We start from the raw sequence: 6364 nt of genomic DNA on the forward strand, positions 1-6364 counted from the left end.
ATATATATATTTTTACATATATATATATATATATATAGAGAGAGAGAGAGAGAGAGAGAGAGAGAGAGAGAGAGAGAGAGAGGAGAGAGAGAGGAGAGAGAGGAGAGAGAGAGAGAGGCAGTAAAATTACAAGCTATAAGTTGACATCCTATTACAAAAACCAATTGTCCCATGACCGCATTCCTCGGTTCATTGAGTCACGCGAAAGACAATCGCTTCTATTGAAATGTAGCTGTAATAAAAGTGGTCCACTTTCGAGATGGAAGTGTCAACTTCATCCTCAATGGAATTACTAAAGAATCCCCGAGAAAGATCTGTCGACCTTTGGCACCTTCCCTTCTTGTCTGGTTGCGAAACGGTGTCTTCCTCTACGTTGTGGGTCAGGTCGGATTTCCACTCCTTCCTTAAGTGTACCTGCTGCTGCTGCTGCTGCTATCCACATCTTAGAGAGAGAGAGAGAGAGAGAGAGAGATGAGGAGAGAGGAGAGGAGAGAGAGAGAGAGAGAGAGAGAGAGAGAGAGAGAGAATGTGTGTTACAAAGATTTTGTTTCAAATACTTTTTAGCCCCTTTGCGAAGACTCCCTTTGCTCTTGGGTAGAGCGAATTAGGTTAAACGTTTAGAGAGTTTATGATATTTTCCAACTTGAGAGAGAGAGAGAGAGAGAGAGAGAGAGAGAGAGAGAGAGAGAGAGAGAGAGAGAGAGAGAGAGAGAGAGAGAGAGAGAGAGAGAGAGAGAGAGAGGTTACAAGGATTTTGGATGTCTTAAAGAGTTTTAGTCCATCTACGAAGACTCCATTTGCTCTTGGGAAAGAGCGAATTAGGCTAAATATTTAAAGTTTATGGTATTTTCTAACTTGAGAGAGAGAGAGAGAGAGAGAGAGAGAGAGAGAGAGAGAGAGAGAGAGAGAGAGAGAGAGAGAGAGAGAGAGAGAGAGAGAGAGTTACAAGGATTTTGGTTATCTCAAAGAATTTTTAGTTCATCTGCTAAGACTCAATTTGCCCTTGGGTAGAGCGAATTAGGTTAAACTTTTAGAGTTTATGACCTTTTCTAACTTGAGAGAGAGAGAGAGAGAGAGAGAGAGAGAGAGAGAGAGAGAGAGAGAGAGAGAGAGAGAGAGAGAGAGAGAGAGAGAGAGAGTCTAAAGCAGGTAAAAGGAAGAAACAATAACTATCGAATGATTTGGCAACTGGTCTAGCCTTGTCCCCAAGGTATTCTTTCACTCTAAAGGAATCGGTGAATAGAAAGAATTGGGACAATAGATGAACCTTTTATGCCATTTCATTTAGCTTTGAAAAAAAAAATTAAAGCCCCAGTACAGCATGAAACTCATTTCAGCTATGAAAGTTGTATGCTCTATATCTGGCTTTATGGTGTTGGGGTGGAAAAACTAACAGTAAAAGTTGAAAGAGTTTTGCACAGCAAGTTGGAAAAAATAAGCAATAATTGTTGTTGAATTAAAAGGCTATTAAGAGGGTGCAGATAGAAGACAAAAGGTTGTTGGGAAAGCGCTTGTAAATAATAAACTATAGAGCACTGCTTAAGGTGCAGTGTAGGTTCTACCCCTTAACTAATAGACCTATAGAATTTAGTCAGTCAAAATTGCAAAAATCATCAGCCCTCGTGATAACAGTTTTGACATTTCATAACAACAGAAGGATTTGTTGGAGATCAATTAATATTCTTATTCTTAAATACTGTACTATATTAATGCATTGAAAGTGAAGAGAATTTCAGAATCAATATCTCAAGATGATCTTGGACATTTCTAGAAAGAATGTTGACTATCGGAATACATCTACGATTCAATTCATTCTAAACTGGCAGTTTTTTACTATAATTGGCAAAAGTTTTAAATGAATTCTATTCTTCTCTTAAACTTGCCTGGTTGTTTTCCATTGTGCATTGCTGGTTTTAGATTTTTGCTATTGAACGTACTCTGAATTAATAAATTCATTAAAACTATACAATAATGCCACTATGTTGGTGAATAAGACAGTTCCCCCAAGTGTCCGGAAAACTATTTTTACGACGATGAGTATGATTGTTATATTCTTAGTCCCCATGATTTTTTCATGGTAAAGGCACTTGATAATCCTGTCTACAGAATTCATTTAGACTTTATACACTTAGGGCAAGGATTCTTTCCTTGACTCTGGAAATTATTTTGTAGGATTTTTCTTTTGACAATTGATTTTAAAACAACATTTCTGTCATTTTATCACTGTTATTTCCAGTTTCTTAATGTCTCATGAGAGAGAGAGAGACGGAATTAGGTTACCTTCACAAACCTTGAATTTCAAACTCGAGTAATGTTTGGGCTTATTCTGGAGTGTATGTGAATTTTGTTTTCAGAAAAAAAAAAAAAAGGAAAGCTACAAGGGACTGGAATGGGTGTTCATGGAAAAATCACAAATTTTAAGTAATTTGTATTTTTCCTAACAGAACTTACCTCGAACTACTTTCTGAAGAGGATTTGGGATCTCCTCATTAACCGACCAAGAATTTTGCGTAGTTCCCCCTCTCTCCGTTACCTTGTTAGGGCGCCCCGGGGCGGAAGGATACTTGCCCCGGGGCGACCCAGGGTCAGCGCGCGATGGCAGCGCTGCCAGGTCTGAGTCATCAGTAAGCGTCTGGTCGCGGCGTAGATATCAGTTAAGATTATCTTCATCCCTCAAACTAAGGGGTTGGCTGCCTTGATGCATCCTCCTCAACTGTTTCTATCAAAAGGGTCTTCTTGCAACAAACCCTTCCTTACTTCATCATGCCATCAAATTCATTGTCTCCCTCACAACCTTCCACCCCTTAAATGGCTCCACCCTAATCCGCTTCTCTCCCTTCTCTCCATGCTTCCTTACTACATGTCCTTATAATCTAAGTCTATACAGTACTCTCTTGAATAAGTAGTCTTTACCACTTAGGCCTTTCTAATTTCTTCATTTGTCGGCTTCGAATACACTGAGAACCCCAAAATCCACTCAAACATCCTCCTTTCTCTTCACTCCAGTCAGTTACTTCTTCCTTATTAATGATCCTGTTTCTGTACCAGCATCCTCACTCGTCTGATTGACGTACATCATCTCCTCCTACGGCTATTGATTCAAAGGGCCTCGGTTAGATTTTGCCAGTCGTATCTATCATTAGCTTTTAAATCAATACTTTTCCATTCATCATCTGCTTCATGATTCACAATCCTCAGCCATGTAAGCCTGGGTCTTCTAACTCTTGTATTGCCTTATGGAGCCCAGTAAAAAGTTTTGGTAAACTAATCTCTCTTGGGGAGTGCGAAGAACATGACATACCATATCTATTTTTCAGATTATTTGGCATTTGTCACACTACCCCTATCACATACTTCAACTTCCTCCAAGGCATTTTTTTCTTATCTTACTTTCTCCACATCATCTTTACATTCTCCTTCTTTGGCTTAAAGCACAGTACTGTACAGTATATCCAAGTACTGAAATTTAAATTTTCTACATGTTTTATATCTAGGCATTTTCTAAGTTGAGTAAATATTACCTCCCTTCCTTGCAGACTGGATACCACAATTATTATTATTATTATTATTATTATTATTATTATTATTATTATTAGCCAAGCTACAACCCTAGTTGGAAAAGCAAGAAGCTATAAGCCCAGGGGCTCCAATATGGAAAAATAGCCCAGTGAGGAAAGGAAATAAGGAAATAAATAAATGATTGGAACAAATTAACAATAAATCATTCTAAAAAAAGTGACAACGTCAAAACAGATATGTCATATATAAACTATTAACGTCAAAAACAAATATGTCATGCATAAACTATAAAAAGACTCGTGTCCGCCTGGTCAACATAAAAACATTTGCTCCAACTTTGAACTTTTGAAGTTCTACTGATTCAACTACCCGATTAAGGTCATTCTTTTAAAAGTCAAGATATACAGGATAGTCACAATTCATCCGTATCATCAACACTTACCAATCCATTGTATTACAGAGTTTTCAATTTCCATCTTTCTATCATTACAGTATTCATTTTATCGTTATGGAAAGCACAATCCTAGAAGTGATGGCGTTTACTAATATTCTTAAGAAAACCTGTAGTTCAATATTTGCTCTTCTCCAGACCATTAATTGAGCTTTAATATTTTTAAAATCTTTCAATGATGTAGTTTCAATTAGCTTGTAAACTAAAAACTGTATTGGAATTTTTTCTAATCCTAGTTATGATGTCTTCCATTTTTTCTATCAGCCATTCAGGTACAATAATTTGTTCATTACATAAATTCTGCTTTCCTTTTTCACTCTAAATTCTGCAACTACTTAGCTTCAATATTATTAGTCCTATTTTATATTTACTCAAGCCAGAAGTCGTCTTGGAGGGTGTCCATGACGACTAAAGAGGCCAAGAAGGGCATACCTACTGGCTTGAAACTTTCTGAGGGGAGTCCGGCCAACAGTGAGCACCCAATGGGCCTCTCTAATGAAGTAATGACACGGCAGTCTAGCACACAAAATATCACTGCCCCCAGAGTACGTGTGGCAGGATCATATTTGACTGGCCAGAAGCGAGATTTCTCAGATTGACAGATCTGATCATCAACTCCATCCAGGACCAACTAGCAAGATCCAACCAACCAAGGCAGTTCCAGAGAAGTCCTTGACCTTTAAGGTCAATGACAGGTCCAAACAGAAGGGGTTGCCAAAGTTGCCTCACCCAGTTCATTTCATTGCACTCAAAAGAGTGCAAGAAATTCCAAGAAGGAACACTGCGAAGCAGAGTTCTCTGCTTCCATTAGTACTGGTCTTAGGTCCAATAGCTATTGGGCAAAAGAAACCCAAGTACCTTCTATTTCACTGGAGTAGAGGGTCTGGGAGGCTGTTACGGAGTTCTACTCCCTTCCCATGATAATGAGCATTCTGACCAATGGACAGAACTTGCAACTCAATCGTGGAATGATGCTCAACCAAGCTGGTAGTCACCAAAGAGGGAAGGATTTCTAATTCCAATCAAAACATAGACAGAAGTACAGTACCTCGCACTCTTCCCCCTGATGATCAAGGTGGAGAGAGAACATTTACCCAGTGTCTTGAGCACAGGGCTGAGGTAACTCAACCACAGGCCAAGGATTGTTCGCTATGCGCTTGCAAACTTGAGAGGTGCCATCTCCTTAACACAGGGTACCGCAATACCCCATACAGAGAAGGAGCAGTAATCAGTTGTCCAGGTAAGAAAGGTGAAGGCGAGTGCCACAGCTATTCCAACAATTGCTGACAGAAGGTGTACACATGCCTGTCAGAGGGCTATGCACCTCTATCCAAGTGAACCTAGGTTATGGTCCTGGGGTGACTGGGCATCAGCTGATAGGGGACCAGAAGGGTATTGTCTCTCTCTTTTTCACAAAAGAGTGGTGTCGTCAAGAGCCCTACTCTTGCAGCTATCACTGGACTTTGATTTCTTTTAAAGAAACATCAGAAACAGAATCGGAAAAGGAAATGAGAAAGAAAGAATCGTTTCTCTAGCTTACCAGCTTCTCGTGTTCTGCAAGCAGAGAAGTCGAGGTCTAAGCGACCACTGGCGATGAAGCTCTCCCAAGTGGAGAAAACACATAGGTCGCTCCATCAAAACTGGGTGCCCTCTTTTCAACACCATATAGCAATATCCCATTCAGAGAAGGGAGTAGAGTCTAACAATCCTGTAGGAAAGGTGAAGGAGAGCACTCATGCTCTTCAAACACATGGGTGACAGACGGTAAACATGGCCCTGGACAGGGTAGTGCTCCTCTGTCCCACCTGGTTACTGGGTAGCCATGGGAACCCAGGTAACTACCCCAGGAGGGTGGTGTGCATCAGCTCCACCATTGTATTATGGTAACCACCCAAGGGGAGAAATTGCAGTGGTTGCTCTGGCATGAACTACAAAGCTGAGAGATACTGTCACAGGAGAAGCGGCAGGCACACTTGCTGGTATAACTAACACAAACACAGAGGCTTGGTTTACAGGAACAGGGGTGATAGGCACTAGGATTAAAGACATTGAGGTGAGAAGCAAAAAGAGCCCTATGGTTTCCATTTGGCTTAGGGAGCACAGCTGGGATTACCAGTGGAATCATTGGTACTGGGATCACTGCTGAATCACTGGTGTGTCATCACTGATGTATTGGGACCAAGGACCGAGTCAAAGTAGCCTTAGCTACCCACCTTCGAAAAGACATTGAGGACCTACCTGCAAGACCCAAGGAAAGCCAAGCCTTCCTTAGGTTACACAGCAGTCAACTCACACTCCACTACAGGGAAAACCTCTCTGGATGTAGATCTGAGTTTTCCCTGCTCCTGAAGCACACTCCCCAGGACAAAGCCAGAGCCATATACTTAGAAGCTT

The 6364-nt window shown here is 40.7% G+C and overlaps 1 protein-coding gene across 2 annotated transcripts in view; it reads left to right on the forward strand.

The window, feature by feature from the left end:
* The window catches only part of LOC137656804 (probable serine/threonine-protein kinase DDB_G0275165), a 151923-nt gene that overhangs the window by 140839 nt on the left and 4720 nt on the right, over positions 1–6364 (forward strand). The gene's annotated exons all lie outside the window — the stretch shown is intronic.

This window comes from Palaemon carinicauda, chromosome 17, assembly GCF_036898095.1.
Source record: "Palaemon carinicauda isolate YSFRI2023 chromosome 17, ASM3689809v2, whole genome shotgun sequence".
Lineage (NCBI taxonomy): Eukaryota > Metazoa > Arthropoda > Malacostraca > Decapoda > Palaemonidae > Palaemon > Palaemon carinicauda.